Source organism: Cupressus sempervirens, chromosome 11 (assembly GCF_028749045.1).
Source record: "Cupressus sempervirens isolate cs-2001-9-10 chromosome 11, ASM2874904v1, whole genome shotgun sequence".
Lineage (NCBI taxonomy): Eukaryota > Viridiplantae > Streptophyta > Pinopsida > Cupressales > Cupressaceae > Cupressus > Cupressus sempervirens.
In genome coordinates this window covers 557,979,910-558,003,989 of record NC_143128.1, presented here as the reverse complement: position 1 = coordinate 558,003,989, position 24,080 = coordinate 557,979,910, and positions in this window count along the sequence as shown.

Sequence of the window (24,080 nt, the reverse complement as noted above, 5' to 3'; positions counted from 1 at the left end):
AGGGGATTCTAGAATGGAGACTACTTTTCCCATTCCTCTTGTGGATTCTCATGTGGAGCCTTCCATGCCTATGGTCATAGATGGGTAGATAGGGGTTTAGATGTTATTAGAGCCAAATGTTGAATTGAGACAGGGGGTAGAGAATGTTTCTATTCCTGCATAGACTGCAGCTCCAGATTCGGATAAGCGAGGTAAATCTTCTCCTCATCTAGGCATTCTTCAAAAGGATGGTAAGAAGGGGGTCTTAGAGAAAAATGTTAAGGTAGGATGAAAGAAGGACCTAGAGAAGATTAAGATGATAGGGGAGACATTGGTGGAGTCAAGTTCTGTGAAGACCTTGGATTCCCACTTTTCAACTCCTTCGAAATGATAGTTATTTCATGGAATGTAAGGGGCTTGAACAACGGCCCTAGAAAAAAGGCTATTCGGGAATTAGTTAGGAGTCATTCTCCTAATGTTCTCTTCCTTCAGGAGACTAAGGTTTCTATGGAATGCATGATTAGTATTACATCTAAGCTGTGGAGGAATGGTCTATGTCAGTGTATTGGAGCTCAGGGATCTTTGGGGGGTGTGGCATGTCTCTGGAACCCACAAAAGATCCATCCTGTGTCCTGGATTTCCTTTAAGTCCTCCTTATCCTTGGTTGCTCTATGCACTGAGTTGGGGGAATCTATCCTTTTTTCTAATATCTACGCTCCTATTGATTTCCAAGGTAAGCTCCTTGTCTGGAATAATATTTTTTTGGTTTGTAGTTTATTTCCTTACTTGCCATGGATTATTGCTGGGGACTTTAATGCTATTCTTGATCTCATGAAAAAATAAGGAGGTAATACAAGACTGGATCCATCTTCTTTCTTGCTCCGAGATAATATCTCAACACTCAATCTTGTGGATATCAAGCCTAACAATGGCTGCTTCACTTAGAATAATAGAAGGGAGGGTGACAGGTGCATTGCGGAATGCTTAGACCGCTTCATGGTTTCCTATTTTTGGGTGGGTGGATTTTGGTCTTCCAGCTCTAAGATATTAGATTGGAGAGGCTCGGATCATTGGCCAATAAAGCTTGTCATTTCTTCAGCTCGCTTGCCTCAGAAGCTGCCTTTTAAGTTCCAACTTATGTGGCTTCATGACCCGGACCTCTTTGGTTGTGTTGCCAAATGGTGGCAGGTTGGTAGGCCGGCTTTTAGTATAGCAATGTATGTTTTTGCTAAGCTTCTCCAGTATGTTAAGTACCAGCTCAAACGGTGGAATCGACAATGCTTTAGAAGCATTTACCAGGCAAAACATGAAGCTCAAGTGGAGTTGAATGGTATTACCAAATTGATTAGGGAGGAGGGAGTGTCTAAGTATTTGTTGCGAGAAGAAGCTAGAGCTTTAAAAGCATTGGAAGAATGGGAGCTGAGAGAGGAAATATTTTGGAAATAGAAAGCTCAGATTGAGTGGCTTCAAGAGGGAGACAAGAACACTGCCTTCTTTTTCAATTCGGTGAAAGCCAGAAAACATGGTAATGCTATCTCATCTTTAGTGACTGATAGGGGGGAGGTTATTTCCTCTACTCAGGGTATCGCTAATGAAGCATTGCAGTATTTTGCTTCTTTATTTAGAGAGGATGCACGGGGAGACTCTATTGCAGAGGCCCAGGTCCTTTCCTATATTCCTTCTTTGGTTTCTTTGGAAATGAAACAACATCTTATGAGTGTGATAACTTTGGAGGAGTTAGAAAAAAAAATTTTCCAGATGAAAAAAGGTAAGGCTCCTGGTCCAGACGACTTCCCAATTGAGTTCTTCCAAGAATTTTGGGACATTATCAAGTTTGATTTATTGGAAATTGTTCAAGAATCCCAGAAGAATAAGCAAATGCTCTGGGCCCTGAACTCTACCTTCTTGGCACTTATTCCCAAGGGGGAGGGGGTTGACAGGTTAAGTCAATTTTTTTCTATTTCTCTTTGCAACGTAACTTATAAAATTATATCTAAATTGATTGCTGAAAGGTTAAAAAAGTGGCTTACAGTGCTAATCTCCAAAGAGCAAAGTGGATTTGTGGAAGCTCATCAGATTTTGGATGGGGTGGTGGTGGCTACTAAGACTATCCATTCCATGGCTAGTTCCAAACCCAAGGCTATGTTCATCAAGCTGGATATGGCCAAGGTGTATGACAGAGTTCGTTGGTCCTTCCTTCAGAAGGTTTTGGGTGCCTTTGGTTTTGAGGAGGAATGGATTTGTTGGGTTATGAGCTCTGTGGTTTCAACTTCCTTCTTAGTTTTAATTAATGGGGAGCATTCTAACCTTTTTGGGGCTTCTCAGGGTTTGTAGTAGGGTGACCCTCTTTCTCCTTACTTGTTTCTTCTTTTGGTGGAAGGTTTGGTAAGGTTGATTAAAAGGAATGTTGCAGGAGGCTTTATTCAGGGCTAGTAGTGTGGAGGGGGTATTCGTGTTCAGTCACACCTACAGTTTGTGGATGATACAACTTTGATGGGTTTGGCTACTATTAGGGAGGCCTCTAACATGTGCAGAGTGTTGGATGTCTACCTTGCTGCTGTTGGTCAGTTAATTAATGAGGGCAAGTCTTCAATTTTTTTCTTCAACACTCCACCTTCAATTCAACAAAGAATTGCCCATATACTCAGGTTCCAAATTGGGAGTCTTCCTTTGCTTTACCTTGGGATCCCCATCTCTACTGGCAGGCATTCTAGGGATTCCTGGTAGGTTATTCTAGATAAGTTCAAAGTCAAAGTGAACCACTGGACTCATCGCTGGCTGTCCTTTGCTAGTCGAGTCTAGTTACTTCAATCTGTGGTGCAAGCTCTTCCTCTTTACAGGTGTTTGATTCAGGTGGCACTGGTGAGCTTTGTGAAGAGCCTTCATTCCTTAGAAAGAAAATTTTTATGGGCTAGTAATTTTTCATCAACTAAGTGGAGCCTTATTAAGTGGGAGACTGTTTGTAGTCCTAAAAGATTTGGTGGTCTTGGATTACGACAATCACTGCTTTTTGGTACTTCTCTAGCAGCTAAATTGTATTGGCGATGGTGTGTGGAATAGGATCAGGTGTGGGCTAGGATCTTGTCTCACAAGTACTTTTTTGGGATCCCCTAGCGAGATATCCCTCGATATAGCTTGGCAGGGAAAGGCTCGACGATTTGGAATACTCTCAAGAAGGGGGTTGTGCTTATTAAGGGTGGTCTCTTCTGGATTTGTAAGAGTGGGATAGAGGCACAGTTCTAGCATGATTCCTGGGATGGTTACCCTACCATAGTTTCCCAATATCCTCACCTGAGCATATTAGCACAAAGGTTTTGTGAAGCTGGTTGGACTAGGGTGTGTGACTTTAAGTCATTCTCCCTTTAAGGGCAGGTAGTGGAAGCAAGCTGGAAGACTCCAAGGGAGTGGCCTATTTTTGGGTTGGAGGCTGAGTGTCCTGAGCTTTAGAACATTCTTTCGGGTCATAGTTGTAGTGCCCTTATGGATAGTGATGTGTTGGCTTGGTCCCCTAATCCCAAAGGTACATACACTGTGTCTTCTGGTTATCAAGTGTTGCTCTCCCAACAATTTGCTGGGGGGGGAAGTCCATTGGTGGAAGAAAGTCTGGAATAACTTCTCTTGGCCAAAATGTAATTGCTTTTCTTGGATTTTGGCTTCGAATAGATGCTTGACCTAGGACAATATTCAGAAGAGGGGTTTTTCTGGCCCTTCAAGATGTGTTCTATGTGGTAGGGGGGAGGAAGATTCTCAACACTTATTCTTTAGTTGCCCATTCACTCTGCAATTATGGCACTTTTGGTGGGATGTCTGGAAGAGCCAGTGCTTTCATGCATCCTCCCTGGCTGAACTTTGGATGAGATTAGGAAGGCCCCCTTCCTCAGCTCCCTTCTTGCAGGATGTTTGGTGTGCTTGCCCTATCCTTTTCCTATGGCAAGTTTGGTTGGAAAGGAATCGTAGAATCTTTTGGGGTGAACAATTGGAGATTCAACAGCTCTGGACTAGAATTATGGGAATGGTATAGGAAATTGTGAAAGCTAAGAGTGAGATTATTTTGCCACTAGAGAAAGGCAATGCAGAGATAGTTAATAGGTTTGGTATACAGGGGATATCTCCAACCTTAACTTGCGTCAGGAGAAGTAGGTGTGTGAAACATAGAGTTCAAAGGATGGGGAAATGGCTCCCCCTCCTACTGGCTTTCTAAAAATTAACAACGACGGTTCTTCTAGGGGTAATCCTGGTCCAGCTGGGATCGGTGGGATTGGTAGGGATTCTTCTGGATCTGTGGTCTTTATCTTCTCGACTAATGAGGGTGTGCAGACTGTTAATAGGATGGAAGGCTTGGCTATCCTATATGCTTTGAAGCGAGCTTATGCCCTAGGGTGGCAGAAGGTGATTTGTGAAGCTAATTCTCAAGTATTGATTAATTTGCTTCTTCAGAGGAAGATGTCTGAAGTTAGTTGGCAACTATCTATGTTAGTGCAACAGATATTACAGGTTAGCTCTGTAATGGATTCGGTGTCTTTTACCCATATTCCAAGGGAATGGAATAGGGAAGCTGATTGTCTGGCTAAATGGGCATCAGACGATATTGATGGTCGAAGGATTGATGAGTGCGAGCAGTTGCCCTATGAGCTATGTCAGGATTTGGAGAGGATTCTTGTTGAAGAAGTGGTGTTGGGGAATGAGGTTCTCGTTCTTGTTCTTTCTGTAATCTCTAGTAGTTCTTGGGGCTTTGGCCCTTTGTTGTTTTGTACTCAGCTGTTCTAAGTTTCAATAAAGTTTTTACCCCTATTTTTTCAAAAAAAAAAGTGTTTAATTAATAATATTTGTTTGTTTAAGATTTAGTTTTAATTAAATTAGTTTAGTTTAAATATTAGTTTAGTCAAGTTTTATGTTTTGTATTTTAATTTATATGTTCTTAAATGTTAGTTAAATTTAAATTTATTTTGTGTTAATTATTATTATTATTTTTTTAAAGGATGGTGTATGTTAATATTAAAGTTTGCTTTAAATACAGTTAGTAATATATATATATATATATATATGTTAATTGTAATAAATATTAGTTTCATAATTAATGTTAGTAAAATTTGATTTACGTAAATTTAATTTAATTTGATATGAAAGTTAATTATCATGTTTTGAATATGAATTATCTTAGCATAATCTAGTTTATAATTTAGTTGATTTAATTTTAGCTATATTATTATTATTATTATTTGAGAATAAATCATAAATTTAAATGTATTTAGTTTTAGAATTGAGTTTGATTATAGTTTAGATAATTATATTCATGTTATAATAGTAATTAGTTCTTGATGCCTGTGCTATGAAATTATTGGACATATACTCCATTCGATCGATATTCAAATAATTACTATATATTGCCATTAATATTTTGCTTATTAATGTTTTAATAGGTAATATTAATATGTTTGAAATTAGTTGAAATTATGTTTATGAGTAAGTTGTTAATTAACATTTGAGCCAACCTTAAAAGACTTATTGATGTTTAGACCTTTATATTAATTACTTTACATTTTAATAATCATTTTGTCAATGAAATTTCAATTTAATGATCTATTACTACACTTTGACTTTAAACCTTAATGGGAAGTCATGTTATTAATGGGTGAACCTGTTGTGTCTTGTTGTGTACCTATGCTTGACTTATGAAACAAACACATCGAACTTAGTAGTGTGTGAACTTTAAAAAAAAAAAAAATGTGTGTTTTTGCCTCGTATTTTTGGGCATGACAAAAGAAAGCCATTAGATGATGTATAAGTCTCTAGAGATGCCAAAAATAGAAGCTCAACCTTCTCTCAATGTTTATAGGAGTTGAACTACCATCATAATGCAATTCTGATGCATGGATAGCTCTAAATTTGGTACTGGAAATTAACCATCAACACATATCTAACTTCTTTAAAGACTTTTGATGCACCTTGGGAGAAGTGTACCTTGGAAGATAGGTCCAAAAAATGCAAAATTTTACTAAGGTTCAAAACTAAAATTCTAACTTCTAGGTTTTATTCCCCTTCATACTAGAGCTATATTTGGGTATTTGTTCTTGAATTTATCTATAACCTTTGTCACTTTGGTTACATCTAGAAAATCCAAAGCATCATTTATCCTTTACTTTTTGTCGATAGTTTCCCACCTCTATGCGACTCTTTGCAAAATCTCCCAATTTCACATCTAATTCTAGCAATGCCTCTTCAGTCTTAAATGCTTGTTTAATATCCTCATCAGTGGAAGCTTGTTCAAAAGTCTTACAAAATTGTTCAAAAACTACTTGCACAGTCATGAGTTTATCCCTTGAATCATCTTCAAAAATGTCAAGCCAAGCATAACTATAATGTCTCTCTACTTCCAAAATCTACTCTTGGGCTTGATCCTTGAGCTTATGAATATCAGCATGTAATGTCTCCATTACTTTATTACCATTTGCAATCTTCTCTATCCAACCATTAATCTTATCTAAATCATATACAATATGTACATCCATCAACATTTGGTACCTCTAACCCTATATTGATTGTAATGCTTACAGGTCTTTACCCCAAGTATGTATCTCATCCATCAACGCAAAATTCTAGTTCAATATAGTAACCAACTTGTCTGCATTATTCTGCATGTGGTGCAATAAAATTAAGATTTTCTTGTATTATATGCACATCCTTTTCTTCAAAAATTTCCCTCCATTTCTAACAAGCCTTCAAAAATGGATCTAATTATGCATTCTCATCATCACTCATATCAAGCGCCACACCTAAAGTGCCCTCAATATTTTTAGGATTTAGTAGACAATTACTTCATGCAAATAACCTCTTAGGAGCTCATTCTTCTTCTAAAGGTTTAACAATTCAAACTCATCCTGTTCTAAATGCCTAAACACTTCTTTGATTCCTATAGTGACCATCAATTTGGTAGTATCCACAATGGGTTTCCCAAGCAAGACCTCTTTGATTTGATAATCTTTTCAGGTCAAATCCTCAATATCTGGATGTAGAGGAGGGATAGCAACATGGTCAAACAAGTCCTAATTTTGATCACTCATAAAAAGGGCCAATGTTTATGTATCACCCATGGGTGGCTCAGGTTTATTGAGAGCTTAAATTAATTCTTTCATTCCCCCTTCCTCAATACAATACAACTTCCTTTTCTATCTAACCATCACCTCTTTTCTCAAAAATCTTGAAGTATTTTCCATCAAATATTTATTCTTAGATGAAGAGGGAGGTTTTACTACTAGGCCCTTTCTTTTATCACTCCTCTTCAGAGTCTTCTCCTTTTGTGAGAGATCTATATCAAGCATCTCTATATCTATTTAGTCCATAGTCCTCACCTCTATATCCTAGGAAGTATATTGAGGTTCCTCATCTATTTTACTCTCCTATGATACTTCAATGGTGGGTCTTTGTTGTGGCTCTTCAATCTATTCGACTTACATATGTTCTTCATTACCTAGAGGGAGAGGAGTAACTAAACTTTTATCCAAGAAAGAGAAATCTCTACTTGGTGATGGTGGAGCAATTAAAGGTTCTTATGGCTAAGGTGACAATTGACTCAAATCCTCTTGTGGAGGTTGATTTGTTAGTAAATTCCTTATTTGATCTCCTACAAGTTTAGTGCCTACAAGTATGAAATCAAAATCTGACATCTTAAAGACATTAGCCCCTTAGTCCTTCTTCCTTAATAGCCCTAGCAAGATGATTCCTTTGACTCAAGGGAAGGTAATCCTCTTCATCTTCATCATCCTATTCTTCTTCCTCTTGGATAACTTTTGGGATTGGTGGAAAGGTAATAACCTTTCTTATTACCTTTTGTCTCATTGTCCTTTTAACTAGAGTTTTTATCTTTCTTTTCTTGGGAGCCAATGGAGAGGCTTCTTCCTCTTGGGTAGGTGGAGACACTTCATATGCTTCTACTTCTTCTTCTTACCCTTTTTGTGATGGTGGCATTGGTGAATTATCTTGAGTCTAAGTAACCTCCACATTTTCTGCCCCTTGGCTCTTAGATGCTTGAGTTGCCTCCTTTTCAGACTTAGCTTGATAAGGGGAAGTTCTTTTCTCTTTGTTTTTACCCTTTTGTGCCATGAAGTATCCAGTTTCTCTATAAAGCTAATACACCATTTTTGACCTTATTAGAGACTAAATTGTGAATGTTGGAATTATCACTTTCGGTCCTCTACCATTCACTAGGCTGGTTGTAGCTTGGAAAACTACTATTTGTGGAAACAGATCTAGCTTGAATGGTCTCTTAATCCATTCCTTGGTTAATTGGATGATATGCCTTGCCCTATGATTGATATTTGTATTTTCTTCTCTATTAATCTTTGCATTCAAGATAGGTCAGTCATTTATCTTATCTTGATTGTACAAGGGATCTAAGACTTCTTTATTAACTTGCCACATAATTTTTAATGGGACCTTCATTTTCAAGGCACTACCTACCAAACAAAGAGTCATTCTACAATAATCCCTTGATTTGGATCTCATAGTCATCTACTGCATTCATCTCATGATCCTCTATAGAATCTTCATGTTTAAATTTTTTTCCTACCAAGAACTAAAATTTTCCAATGTTATCAAAACATGGATGAGGGGAGTTATAATCCTCAAAGGGATATTGATCCTGTTTTGACTCAAAATTCATGATATCTTGCTTCAATTTGACACAAAACAAACCTACAGTGATGGACCATAATTAGGTCTTCTTATGCTACTTCTTTACTCTGTCATATGTAGGTGAGAGTTTTTGTGCAATCTCTGGCAATACGAGTCTATCATATGGATACCTAGGGAGCTTCTTTAGATTTACTATTGTACCCACTATCCTTAAATAGGTGAATGTCTTGAATTGGATGTTGTAGGCACCTATTTCTATAATCTTTTTTGCTGCCTCTTCTAACATCCTTTTTGTATAGTCTTCCTCAATGACTCGGATGATTGCAAAAATGAATGCATCATTCACTATCTTGTATTCCTTGCTATGATCTAAGAGATTTTTCCTCTCCAGTTGGGGGTACACCACATAAGGACATGCATCAACATCTCTTAAGTTACCCCTTTTAAACAACCCTAGATAATATATTATTCTTTCTGCTAATAGATACACCAACAAGATATCATGTAGAACCTTTGGTCTTTTTTGGCCACCACTTGCTATTCATCCAAATTCTCACTAAGAATTGTGGCCTAGTTAATTAGCATCTTCACCATTTTGATGGGTTCAATGAAGTGTACCATTCATATGTTTAAGTTTCCTACACTAGTAATCCCATGATTCTAATTAGGAGCACTATGGAATGTCCAATATCATCTTTCATATAATGTCTTATCATATATACTTTCCCTAATTTTTTTCCAAGAGGAGTATTATCAATGAGATACAAGGATTGAATAATTTATGTATACCACCTTTCTGCTTGATGGTATGTCAACCTAATGTACTGATCTACCCTCAAAAGATGGAACACTTTCTCTATATTTTTACTCCTTAGATCTAGAATGATCTCTCCAATTATGCCTTTTACCACCCTTTCCTCAGAAGCATAATTCTCTACCAATGCCATAACCATCTTAGAAGATTGTACTAAAACTTGGTGTGAAGCTACATTTACTAACCCTGATCTTATAAGTGTAGGCACCATAGGGGGCCTCTCATTTGGCTTGTTGCGTAGGACCATGAATTTTTTCTAGTTAATATGGCCTACCTCAATGTCTTAAATCTCTGAATGAGCTTCCTAAAAGTGTAAATTTGATGGAACACATTAAAATTTGAAGACAACCAATTTTGGAGCCATCTTTACATCAAGGGAGGATGAGGAGGAATCCATTTTATCTACTCAAAATAGACATCAATTAGTCCAAAAGCTTGAAAAAATTAATTTAATCATACCCTAGTTATGATAAAAAGAAAACCCAAAATGCAAAACTATCAAACAACTAAAATACCCTATTTCACACTTCTAATAGACAAATTTGGTGCACCTTGCATACCTCTTGGATGCACTAGGTGTGCCTTTTCCATTTAGAAAAATTTCAACACTAAGAGTGTGCACATAACACACCTTACGAGGTGTGCTAGGTGCACACCCTATGATTCAAAATTTAAGCAAGTGTGAAATAAAAGGGTGCACACATAGCACACCTTGTGGGGTGTGCTAGTGTAGGGAGAGATACAAAAAAAAGGGCCAAAGGCACACCTATCTATCCAATCAACCCTACACTAGTTAACATTATGGAAACATACAACAAGGAACAACACCAAGGAGAAGGAGAACAAAATTTTTATATATTTATTAGATAATTAGCATAGGTGTCTTGCTGTAAGGCCTTCTAGGTTATGGCCAGATACAAAATACATTCAAATCTAAGATCCAACTTCAGGTTTGGATTTTTAGACACATATCCTTACAATTTCCTATCTCCTTCTATCCTCCTCTATCAAAAAATTTTCTCCCTAAACTCAATCCTAGACCTCCTTATACTTGTGTGGCCATAGGTTGGCCTATCACAAAATCAAATCTTACATTAAATGCATGTGCAACCACAAGTCGAATCACATCACATATTAATTACCTATACCAAAATTAAATGCAATTAAAGTTGGCCAAATTTGGGACTAGATACAGATGACTTGGAAAATGAAGACTTTACAAAACATTGGCACTTGACAACCAGTTCAATATCCAAAAAGTCACATGGCATCAACTATGAACTTAACATTGTTCAACACTTGACAAGCAAAGGATCACTTGAAAACCAAAGGAATCACTTGGCATAAACTACGAACTTGACATCCTTCAATGCTTGGCAACCAAAGAATCACTCGGTAGCAACTAAGAACTTGGCAACCACTAAATGCTTGACACCAACTAGCAGAATTAACAAAACTATAGGATTACAAGGCAACCCAAGATTCTTTTTCATCACTACCCTTACTTTGGATGTGGGGGATTCCTTTCTTTGAAAGTTATGCAAAAAATGGTGAAGTGTGTTTTATTTTTTAATTTTTATTAAGTTTGTGCAAAAAAAGGCGAGCACATTGTGCACCTTGGATAGGTGTGGAACCTTTCCTTATTTGTTTTAACATGTTTGTGTGTGTAGGTGTGGAGATTAATTGAACCTCACAATGTGTGGAGGTGCACTCTCCAAAGACCAAGAAGAAGTAATGAGATAGGAGGAGGGAGGGGTCCCAAGATTTTATAGGCCTAGGACGGAGCACACATGCATAGGTGTCCACTTCCAAAGGGAAGTGCTCCCACACTAGTGCATTTAGCATTGTAGGGCACCTCGAAGGGTGGACTAAGTGCACTAGTGCACAATCTTGACTACCAAAACTCACTTTTCTCTCAAAATTTCCAATTTTTGGCAACTAGATTTTTCAAACAGAGGGCTAGACCAAGCTTAAATACCAAGTAGAACCCTAAAAAAGACTCAGACCTTGGAATAGGGATCTAGAAAACAAAAAATATACTAGGGGGTCCCCATTTCTAAGAGAAATGGGGCATGTTTTGTGAAATCACAACACTTACAACTCCACCTTGTTCATTCATCTTGTTCCCAAATACCCATTTTATTCCTATCACATTCTTGTTTGTTGGTCTAGGGACCAATTCCCTTGTCTCATTCTTCACTATCTAATCTAATTCATCTTTCATAGATTGCTTCCAATAGTCATCTTTACATGCTTCATCTATATTCTTTGGTTCAACTTGAGATATCAAACATATTTCTTCATTGATTCTACTTCTTGTCATCACACTTTTACCTCTTCTTCCAATGATCTTCTTGGGTGGATGATTCTTTGTCATGTTCTTACCCAAAGTAGGAGTTATTATCTCAACTCTTAGCTTTGTTGAAGGTTTTGAGCTTTTTTCCTACCTTAGCTCTCCTTCACTCTACAAATCATTGTTAGTCACAAAGAATACTTCATCATTCTTTGGTTTAGTAACAAAATTCTCATCATCTAAATTGTAGTCAACTATTCTTTCTTTTATCCTAAATTTCTCATCAACTCTCACATTTGCACTTTCCATAGTAGTCTTAGTTCTCAGACTATAACATCTATAAGCCTTTCTTTTCAATGAGTAACCAAGAAAAATACCTTCATCACTTCTAGCATCAAACTTACCAATATCATCATCCCTTTTGATATAACACTTGCTACCAAACATTCTCAAATACTTAACTATAGGTAAGTGACCAAATCATAGTTTATAAGAGGTGTTTTTTGTGTCTTTCTTGACTTGTACTCTATTCATAGTGTAGACTTCTATATTCATAGCTTCTCTCTAAAAAATCTTGGGTACATCATTCTCAACTAAGATAGATCTTTCTGCTTCTATTACTGATATGTTTCTTCTTTTTCCAATGCCATTTTCTTTAGGGGTTCTCAGAGTTGACAACTATCTTTTGATTCCATTAGCTTCACAAAATATGTTAAACTCATTTAAATTAAATTCTCCTCCTCTATCTAATCTTAAACATTTAATCTTCATACCTAATTCATTCTCAACTCTATTCTTGAATATCTTGAACTTATCAAATACCATAGATTTTTCCTTTAAGAAATACAACCCACATCATTCTATAAAAATCATTAACTTAAATCATGAAATACCTTTCATCATAGAATCCTTTAGCCTTTGTTGGACCACTATTAAATGTATGTATAATCTTCAATTTTATTGTAGTAGTAAACTACTTGCTAGGAAAAGAAGTTCTTTATGCTTTTCCAATACAAACTCCTTGCAAATTGTGTTAGTAGGCTTTACAATCTTAGTAAAATATCTAACTACAAACATACTGCTAGTATTCACAATGCTATCAAAGTTTTTATGAAAAAATCTCTTATGCCATAACCAATTGGCATCTATCTTTGCAACCAAACATGTCATTTCAGTAAGATTTAGCTAAAATATATTACCTCTAGATCTGGGTCCTATTCCAATTACCTTTCCATATTTATCTCTAATCATGTATGTCTTCTCTGTGAACTATAACTAATAACCTTTATCCACTAATTGTCCAACACTCAAAAGATTGTATTTCAAACCATCAAAAAAATATACATCCTCAGAGTTAGTCTTACCATCAAGAATTATAGATCCAATACCTTTAACTTGACATGTTGCATTGTTTCCAACTCTGGCAATGCCTCCATCATGACTTTTGAAGTCAACAAAGTTGTTCATATCACTAGTCATATGATGTGAACAACCACTATCAATTATCCAATTAGATTTATTTTCAACCTATGATACCAAAGCTATTTTCTATATACTTTCTTTTGTAATAGCTAGAAATTTAATTTCATCATCACTAGCACCTACTTCTTGTTCATCAAAATCATCTTCTTCATTTGCATACAAAAATTCTCTATCTCTTCTAAGTTTCAAATTTCCTCTATACATTTTCTCTCTTTTAGGACACTTAGATGCATAATTTAAAGATTTTCTTACCATCCTTTTCTCTTCTTACCAGAAGGGCTACTCCTTCCGTATTTCTATCCTCATCTAATTTGCTACTACTAGAAAAGTCTCCTTTAGCACTTGTGCTCCTTGATAAACTAGGTTGAATATTTAGGGAACTAAAAGATGTTTCTATTTTGGTCATTTCTCTAGACTATCTAAGCTCATTTTCAACTGATCCAAGTCTTCCAAGTAATGTTTCCTTTGTGAAATATTTGGTACAAGAGATCACGAACTGTATCATTTGAACTCCTAGCTTAAATTTTATTGTTAAGCTCTTCAATATCTTCCATATCACCTCATCGTTGGGTAAATGCACAAACTTGTGTCACCTTTTATAAAGGAAAGGTGATATTAGAATTTAAAGTCTTCAACTTTAACAACATAAAAGTGGCATTTGTGCTTAGAATTTGAAGATGATGTAAACTAATCAAATGTGTAAAATTGGATGAATTTTATGCCTATAATTTTATTTTTTAAAATTTAGTGAAAATTTTATTTACTTTTGAATTTTTAAAGTCTATTTTTTAATTTTTTTAAAATGCTGAAAATATAGAGTTTTTTCCCATCAAACAAATACATGCAAATGTTCATATTTTGGTTTGATTTTGGAATATGTTAGAGTTGAAATATATGCCTAGTGCACCAAAAAAGAAAAATTGAAATTTAGCAAATATTTTTCAAGTTATAACTGGTCAAAGTCAAAGTTATCAAAAAATTGATATTTTTTTCTCCCGTCAAACTTTTTCTATCAAATCTACATATTTTTTAAAACAAATTACATATTCTTGAAGAAGACTCTCTCCTCTAGTGCACCATTAAAAAATGATAATTTTTGAACATAATTTACTATTTTTTTCCTATTTTTGAATAGACATCTTCCTAAATCTCAAAATACCTACTTGTAATATTTTCAAATTATAACATATTATCTATAATCAAAATAATAATAAATTTATGTGATCATAATCTTGACTTTGAGACCTACAAAAGTATATTTTTAGTTTTAAAAAAACTTCAATTTAGTAGGTCAAATTGGCCTTCAAAGCGAGATGTTTATAGAAGTTCTTATTTTTTCTTATGTGGCTGCCACCTAGGATGCCACATAGGTAGTTATGGCCAAAACTATTTTGGTTGTAGCTATTTTGGCCGAAACACATATTGGCTGAACAGTCCACAAGTGGTTAGTTTGGTAGTTTTATGTATAAAATAAGTTAGTTTGGTTGTTTCATGTAAAAATAAGATTTGTGTTTTCTTTGTTTTAATAAATATAAAAATCAGCGAAAAGTAGAAGAACATTTTCAGAAGACAACAATTTTTTAAGCCATTCTCAACAACTATTTCATGGAAACCCCCAAAATAGCAAAGGATCAAATATTTTTAAGGTTTTTTTTTCTCATCTACTTATTTTAATTTTTATGTATTCTAAATTGAAGCATTAGCTAGTATTTAGTGTTCAAAATCCAAATTTATTTTTTTGTTTCTATAGATTAAAGTATTCAATGGCCAGTAAAAGAAAAAGATTAAGGAAATATGATAGGAAAAGAGATAAAAAAATGAAAGGTCATACAAAACGTAACCAAAACCAACCTACTTAAATTCCTAAATAGGATGAGATTCATGAAGAGAATGAAAGTAATGAAGAGGAAGAAATTGACAATTCTACTGATAGAAACAAATTAGAAGGCATAAAAAATTTGATGGATTTAGATAAGGAACTAATTTTTAACCAAATTTCATCTAAGGATATGATAAATGATAACACTATTAGAAAGCACTGTCAGAACATGTGGGATGAATATTTCAAAGATAAAAGTATATTTGGATAGGCACAATTATTTGTTAAGTTATTTAGGAGAAAAGATATGAGACCTATTTTAGAGTTGTTGGGTGTTGATAACAAGAAAAACCATGCACATAACATTAATAAAACAATAGTTGAAAACTTGCAAAATGCTTATAACAAAATTGACAACACGACTCGAGGAGGTGCTTTGAGTAATGCACGTAAAGCATTGATGACTACTATATCTAGTAGAAAAGTAACACATAGAAAACTGGTATGTGTAATTTCTAATGTTATACATATATCTAGAAGAACTATTCAGAGATACATCAAGAGGAGAAATATGCTAGATGATAACATTGAGAATATCTGGGTGAATATTTGTAGAGTTCCTCAAAAAGATAGAATTTTTGAAGATGTGAAAAGACAAGTTATTGAATTTTGGACCACACATTCTTGTGTTTCTTCCAATAGACATGATACTATACAAATTAAAGATCAAGAAATAAGGGCCAAAATTGAACATCAAAAAAATTTCATAGATATAACTCAAAGTGAATTATTTCAAACATTCAAGCAAGAATTTTCAAATGTTAAAATATGTCAGAGAATGTTTGAGGGTTTTCATCCTTCCTTTGTATGCATAAATAAGATGTGTGAAACTTTTTGTTGTTGAAATCATGTTGAATTCAGTCTACACTTGCAATCATATAAAAAAGTTATGGCAATACTTGATCCTAATTTGGTCATCCCTAGCAGTACAACACAATTTGTGAAGTCCATATTATGTGATAAATTAGAAGATTTAGATGAGTTCAAAGTGCAATGCATAAAAAATTAGTGTGAAGATTGTGGAGATTTACACAAATTTTTTGAAATGCAAATTGAGAATATTAATGAATCCACACTAGTTTCATAGATGAGATATGAATATGAGACATACCAAAATAGGACAGGAGATGAATCTAGAAAAAATGTATTGAAGGAGAGTGAATTGAATTATGATGAGTTTATAACCAAGTTTTGTCCATTGATATATCCACATATCCAACATTGTCATGGTGCACGATGGAAAGCTAAATAGTTTCGTAATTCCAAAAATTGTTTTCCACCTGGTTGTATACTTTCATTTGTAGATTTTTCTGAGAATTATACATTTGCACCTCAAACAAAGCTTCAAGGGCAATATTATCATTCTAAACAAGTTGCAATATTTGTACAAGTGACCTATAGACATGCACAATTTGAGGTGGATTAGATAGAAAGGTTGGATGAAAATGGATGCATCATCATCAAAGAGGTTCATTTCTATATTAGTGATGATAGAGTTCATGATAGGAGTTATGTGGCTCATTATTTTGCAATGTTATTTGAAGATCTCAGAAATTGTGGAATAAATGTTTCAGAGCACTAGATTTGGTCTGATGGATGTGCAGGTTAGTAAACACAAACTTACACATTTATTTAACTTTATTTTAACTTATATTTATTTGTACATGCCTATTTTGATTTGATACATGTACATAGATAATTGTAGATACTTATCATGTTTCATGTTCACAGGACAATTGAAATCTGCAAAAGTATTTAATTGGTTAGCAATGCAACATGCTAGAACCCATTCTAGGTTTTTATGAAATTTCTTTGAAAGTGGAAATGGAAAAGGAGAGCATGATGGAGTAGGAGCATGTATAAAGTGTGTGCTTCGACAACATGAACCTACAAGTAAATATATGCATTTAATGTGCATGTTTAATACTAGTAACATATATTTTAAATTTTATATATATGCATATTGTATGTACATACAGGGAATAGGATAGAGAGTGCAAATCAAATTTTTGAATGGTGCAAAATTCATTTTGATACTTGAGATACTAAATACAATAAGCATTACTTTTGGGAAGTGAAAGATGAACTAAGTTATATTTATTTTTAATGTATTTTTTAAATTGTTGAGGTTTTTATTAAATATTTATTTTGAAATATAACAATTTTTTTTGTATTTGTAACAAATATAGCTTGATCTAATCCTTACAATTGTCAAAGGATTCTTGGTATTAGAAGTTTACATCAAGTGATGACTATAGGAAACCATAAACCTCCAGTAATTAAAGTAAGAGAGAAAACATATTTTTGTTATGACTGCATTAAGGACAATCCAATGAGTACATGTGAAAATATTGTGAATGGATATGTTTCACATTAGGATTTGAAGGAGATAATTAAAAAACCTCCTTTTGAAGATGCTAACATTGACATTCATGATCATGTATATTCAGCTACTATGAGCACATTTCTAATTTAGTTATGGCAAGTTTGTGTGCATATATACATATATATAAATTAATATACATGTATATTCATTTTAAAATTAATTTATATTTATCCATATTTTTATATACATGCAAGAGATATTTTTGCAATTCAAGCCTTACCAGATAATGTAGAAAATGTGGACTATTATCTTTTAAGATGCACAAAAGCAAAACACAAGTTGCTAGAAGGAACTATAGATGTTGATCAACAGTCATATCCAATTAGATCAGTTGTTATTTAAGGAACATATTATCAACAAACAAGGGTAACTAATAGTGGTATTGAATTTATTGAATACAAGCCTAGAGGAAAGGTTTTACATTTATAGTAATCATGTTATAGCAACCAAGTTACAATTTGAAGCAATACAAAGAAGAGAACATTGTGGAAATCAAAACTGGAAATTGCCTATTGAAGAACATGAAAAACTTCTAGAGATAATAAAAAATAGAGAGGATCCTAACAATACATTTCTCGTGGAGCTCTATTTTACCTATGTACTTATTGTGGAGCTCTAGTTCAACTATGTCTATATAGCTCTTATACTTTCACATTTTATGTTGACAGGATATTTTTTTTATAAATTTGTATACATTGGATCATTTATCTTGGATATGTGAAATTAGAAATGTTTTGTTATTTTAATTAAATTAGACATGGATACATTTAAGACAACCGCTTAGCACCTCCCCTTAAGACAACCTCTTAGGACCTCCTCTTAAGACCACCTATTAGGACATCCCCTTAGTACCACATTTTAGGACCTCTTCTTAAGACAACCCCTTTAATATTTGTATGTATTTATATGCATTGTTTATTTTTTCTTACATATGATTGTTAATGTTGTTATGTATTTATGTACATATAATATTTATGTTCTTATATGTATTAACTTTTATTAATTAAATTTTGTAACATGCATTCTTTAGGTCATACTCTTTATATGTTCTTACATTTATATGTTATATTGTATGTTATACTCTCTATATGTTACATGTACATGTATATGTTACCCTTAAGACATGTCATTAAATATAGTTAATTATACTTAGATTAAGACATTCAAAACAATAACATATACATATTTACATGAATAAGGTATTAAGATGAATAACATCTATAGAAACATGAATAACACATACATAAAAATAAAAGATTAAGACGTTAAAAGATCAATTTAACATGTACATAAGACATTAAGTTCTAGTACTCAATTTATGTTCTTAAAAATGAATTAAATTTTTTGATTAAATATTGAAAACATACATACATTCAACATTAATATAATACATGAACATAATATGTACATCTATGTAAAATAACACATCTATGAAATAATGTATACATACCCATGTAAAATGTATCCAAAATACCATATAAAATGTCTCTAAAATACCACATCAAATATCTCTAAAATACCACATGCATGAAATGTATCTGAAATAACATGTACATTCATATAAAAGTATCTAAAATAAGACATGTATTTGAAATATCATACATATCCATATAAAAGTATCTGAAATAATACATGCATATGAGATAACACACATCTCTAGATATAAAAGTATCTAAAATTACATGTACATATATAAAATATCTTGGCAACATCAATGAAATAGACACATGTGTAAACTAACATCAACCACATCCCCCTCCTGATTCTTGACCCCAAAAGGCTCTACGATTTGGATCTACACCCTATGTAAAATGAAAGAACTTTGTAAAATTATAAAATTATACATATTCATGTGTATACATGCATGTATTAAATATCATATGTGTACGATATATATCCATCAAATATATAATAAAAAATACATAACATACCTATGACTTAAGTTGTGGAGGATCTGTCGGGGTTTGAAGATCTCCAAAATGCAATAGACTATCACTAAGACCCTATAGAACACACATGTACATGTGCACAAGTTAAATTGAATCACTCAAGAATATGTATGTGTAAATTATAGTAACAAATAAATATAAACATATATAAATTTACAATATTTACCATAGCATCATGTAATGCTTTGCCAATTTGACTAATATTTGAGTCATGTAGTGATAGAGTAATCTCTAAATCATGGAATGCAGGTGCTCTAAGGCAAGGTTGTGCAGGAGCAAGAGTAGGTGCTAAGGGATCCTAGGTATGTGGGGGTACAAGTGTTGTATGGCCCTCTGTAGGAGCAGGTGCTATAGAATGTGCATGAATATTTTCCTATCTCTATGAGGGTTGTGGTCCTACTATGGATGACAAAATATGCCTGATGTGTCTACTAATGTCACAAAGAGGAATACTCGTGACCGATGACAATGCCTAATGTGATCCAAGAAGATTAGATGCTAAATAATATTCCATATGGCACAATGCATCCACATCTAATATAGCCAAAACCTATAGTGGTGATGGTACATTTGCCATCTCATATAGATTGTTAGCTCCTATGCTAGATGATGCACTTGTCGAAACAGGACCACAAGATCATAGCATGTATCTGCCACATCTATCTAAAGATATCTCCTATAACTATGTGACAACTATGGCAATGCTAGAAAATATATGAGTCCTGACTGTATCATTAGGAACACTTAAACCCACAGTAGTCATCTGTGGACCTCTCAGCATGACCAAAAGGTTTGGACCCACCATTGCCCATTTATTAATGGGTGCAGGGGTGTCTACAATTCTAAATCTCTCTAACAATTAGCCTCAGCCTTGTCCAACATGAACTAGAAAATATGTATAGTTGACATCATGATGTAAATAAAATTTTGCAAACAATTGTTTGTAGAAATAAAGGGGAAACTCATCCTTCTATGGCCACCTGTGATGTGTGGCTAACCACCAAGGATATATAAATGGAGTGATGAGATGATCTATACACTTCATCACTAAATAACCTCTAACCCTAGGCCTATCTATATAAAAGGGAAACATGGTCTTCACCATAGCAGTGGAGACCTGACCATCAATATGTGAATACTTCATAGTGCTAGTGACACTATAAGAATGGGAAGAGTAAAATGTCTCAATACTAATATCATCAAATTGGTTGTAAATAGATATCATCTTGATCATCTAGCACATCTCATCTCTAATAAAAACAACCTTCTCCCTATTAGGAGAGTGGTAGAAGCTAACAATGTAGAATCAAGATACTCAAGAGCATGAGATAATCTAGCAATAGTATCTATAAATAAACATTGTCTCTCCTCAGCAGATGATTTCGGTCTACATGTTGTGCCTAACTCAGCACTAGGACCCCCTCCATGAACACTAGCCTCTCCTGAGGACATAGGTTCTCTACCAGTACCGGATTCCATAATGATATATGCAAAGATCTAGATATCTATAAATACAAAGTTAACATATACGTACATAAGTACATATAAAATTGAAAGTTAAATTTAATTTAAAACATGTATGTATATAAATATGTGCAAATTTGAATGTAACTAAAAATATGCACATGTTATTTAGTACATCTAGTTCATGTATGTGAACATCTAGCTCAAATATGCATATATAGCTCATGTATGTGAATAAAAAATATGCATGTATGCTATTTAGTACATCTAGGTTTACTATGTTAATGTTTTCTAAAATGTAACAAATAGGTTTGTAAAATGTAATGTTATTTAGGACATATAGGTTTACTAGGTTAGTGTTTTGTAAAATGTAACTAATAGGTTTGTTGTTAATGTTTACTATGTTAATGTTTTGTAAAATGTAACCAATAGGTTTGTTGTTAATGTTTGCTATGTTAATATTTTGTAAAATCTAACTAATAAGTTTGTTGTTAATATTTACTATGTTAATGTTTTGTAAAATGTAACTAATAGGTTTGTTGTTAATGTTTACTATGTTAATGATTTCTAAAATGTAACTAAAATATTATCAACTACTAAAAAAATACTTAAAATATAATTAATTTAATTAATAAAACACTTTTAAAAAAATCATTTAATTAATATTATCATGTAATAACTAAAAAACATTAATTTTTTTTTTTAATTAAAAATCACCTACTTCTTATGGCCGAAACACCCTAACTATTTGGTAGTCGCGATAGTAAACTGAATATTGAAAATGATTGTTGAGAGCCATTTTTGGATATTTATAAAACTAGAGGGGTTATGGCTGAAACACTTTTCGCTAAAAAGGTTTTGGCTAGAACCCCCCTGCCACACTAGTGTGGGAAAGCACCACATCTGTATGACCAAAAATGTTATAGTCGAAATGCTTATGGTTGAAACTATTTTGGCTAGAACCCCTACAAATATCACCAAAGGTGACATAGGTTTGTGCTCCCACCCCATCTTCTGTGGTTCCTCCTTGAGATCTAATACTTACAGTAATTTTTGATATCCTGCCTAAAAATGTTCATATAGATTCATCTTCCATCATCTTAGCATTTTGGAATGCACAAATCCAGGTTTGTAACCTCAATTTCTTAGAATGTTCATCACCTTCAAAACTATTTTCCAAAGCTTTCCAAATCATATCAGAAGTAATAAGTGACTTTACATGGTTGTACTCAATTTCAGGGAGTGTAGACAATAGTGCTTCTCTAGCTCTCATGTCACACATGAAAAGTGCCCTTTCTTCCTCAGTACAAGTTTCCAAATCTTTCTCAACAATGATTATCATTTTTTATTTTGTCAAGATCCAATATCATGGACCCATACATAGTAGATGTGTCTTCATATTTTCCTTCCAACTGTCATAATTTGTTCCATCAAACTTTAGACTATCCTTTTCTGAATTTGTTCACCATGGATCTTCCAAAGTTGTTAAAATTTATCTTCAAGGACCTAATGCTTTGATACCAATTGCTAGAAATAATAGTCCACCAAGATAACTAAGAGGTGGGGATGGGGGTGAATCAACTATCCTATATTTAAACCATATATCCACCTTAAATAATCTTAACCATTCAGCCAAAGTAAACATCAACCATACAAAGGTGCACATACACAATTACACTAGATATGTTAACTAGGGAAACCCTTGATCAGAGGGAAAACCTTGGTGGGAATGATGCCCACAAGATGATGTACTGATATAAATATTCCTTGTTGGAGAATGGACCCTATTAGGAGTCTATTACAATATTTAGTACATATGAGTCTTAGTTAGGAGACTTTGAACCCTTATTAGAAGATTCCAACCCTATTAGGAGTTGTAGAAGACAAAAGGACCCACTATCCAAATAGCTTTTGGGGAAAGATCACCAAACTCACTATCCAACTAATCTCTCAACTATTCCTTGTAGAATAATTGTATGTAGTAAACTCTAACTTCTTTCCTCTATCTTCTCAACCAGAAGAATCATTGTTTGACCTTATAGACCAAGTCATGAACCTCAGTTCCAAGTATCAAACTTTGGATCACACAATAAAACCTTGGAAAGAAAGTTTCCTTCACCTTCACTCTGCTTTGCTTATCTTTCCATTCCACTCTTTGTGATACTTACAACCATTCGCTTACCTTGATACATGATAAGATAAAATATCCTTCCTTTATACTGAATCCATAAAACAATTCCATGAGTTTCCTATTACACCTTCTCAATTAATTATTATAGGACCACATTTAGAACACATTATACTTAGCAATAACATTAATCTTCTTCCTTGTAACTCAACTAACTCTCCATACACATAACATTATAATGAGCAATCTTAGCTTTGTCATCTCTAGAATGTCTTTGTCACATCTTTAACTTCAAATTCATAGAAAAACAAATTTACTAAGATATATAACAAAATTACCATAACATGTGATTCAGGAGCATCCTGGGTTGCACTACTATCCTACATGTTTTTAGTTTTTTATCTTGTTGTTGAAACTAGGTTCTACTGAAGCTGTATTTTTTGGTTTCTAGGTGCCTATTGCAAACTATGTAACTAATTTTCCATAATGAATGAAGGTTTTTTCACTTTAGGGATTGAAAAGGGCCTAGACTGATATCTACATTCTAGAGAGAAAGTTATAACTCCTTATAGGTTGGGAGTTATGGCAATTCTCTTGGAACATTAATTTCTGGTAGTTCTACATGACAATTTTCTATGCTCAACTTTCAAAATGTTTGCATAGTTTTCCTCGATGAATCAGTCTTTGTTCACTTAAGAGGTTGTAGGTGTTAGAGTAAATAATTAATATTTAATTATTTATTCTATTGCTTAAGTTTACTTAGGTCATGCATTTATTTAATATTTTGTATTTAATGCATGTAGTGGTTAGTTGTTGACAACTCGGGAGTTTTCTCCTTTTTTAGCATATTCCACTTTTTGTGGATGTGTGCTGAGTTGTCAATCTTATCTTCTACCTCCTTCCAGCTTGTTCTACAAGCTTCCATGAGCTCTTTATATTCGGGCTCTCTCTCATTGTAAAACAATCACATTGATCATCATATCATTTCATTGTAAATACATTTATTCTTGTGTTTGCATTATGATGGCTCTCATGTCCGTTTAGGGTTTTGCCCATGCTCCATGCTCTTCCCTTC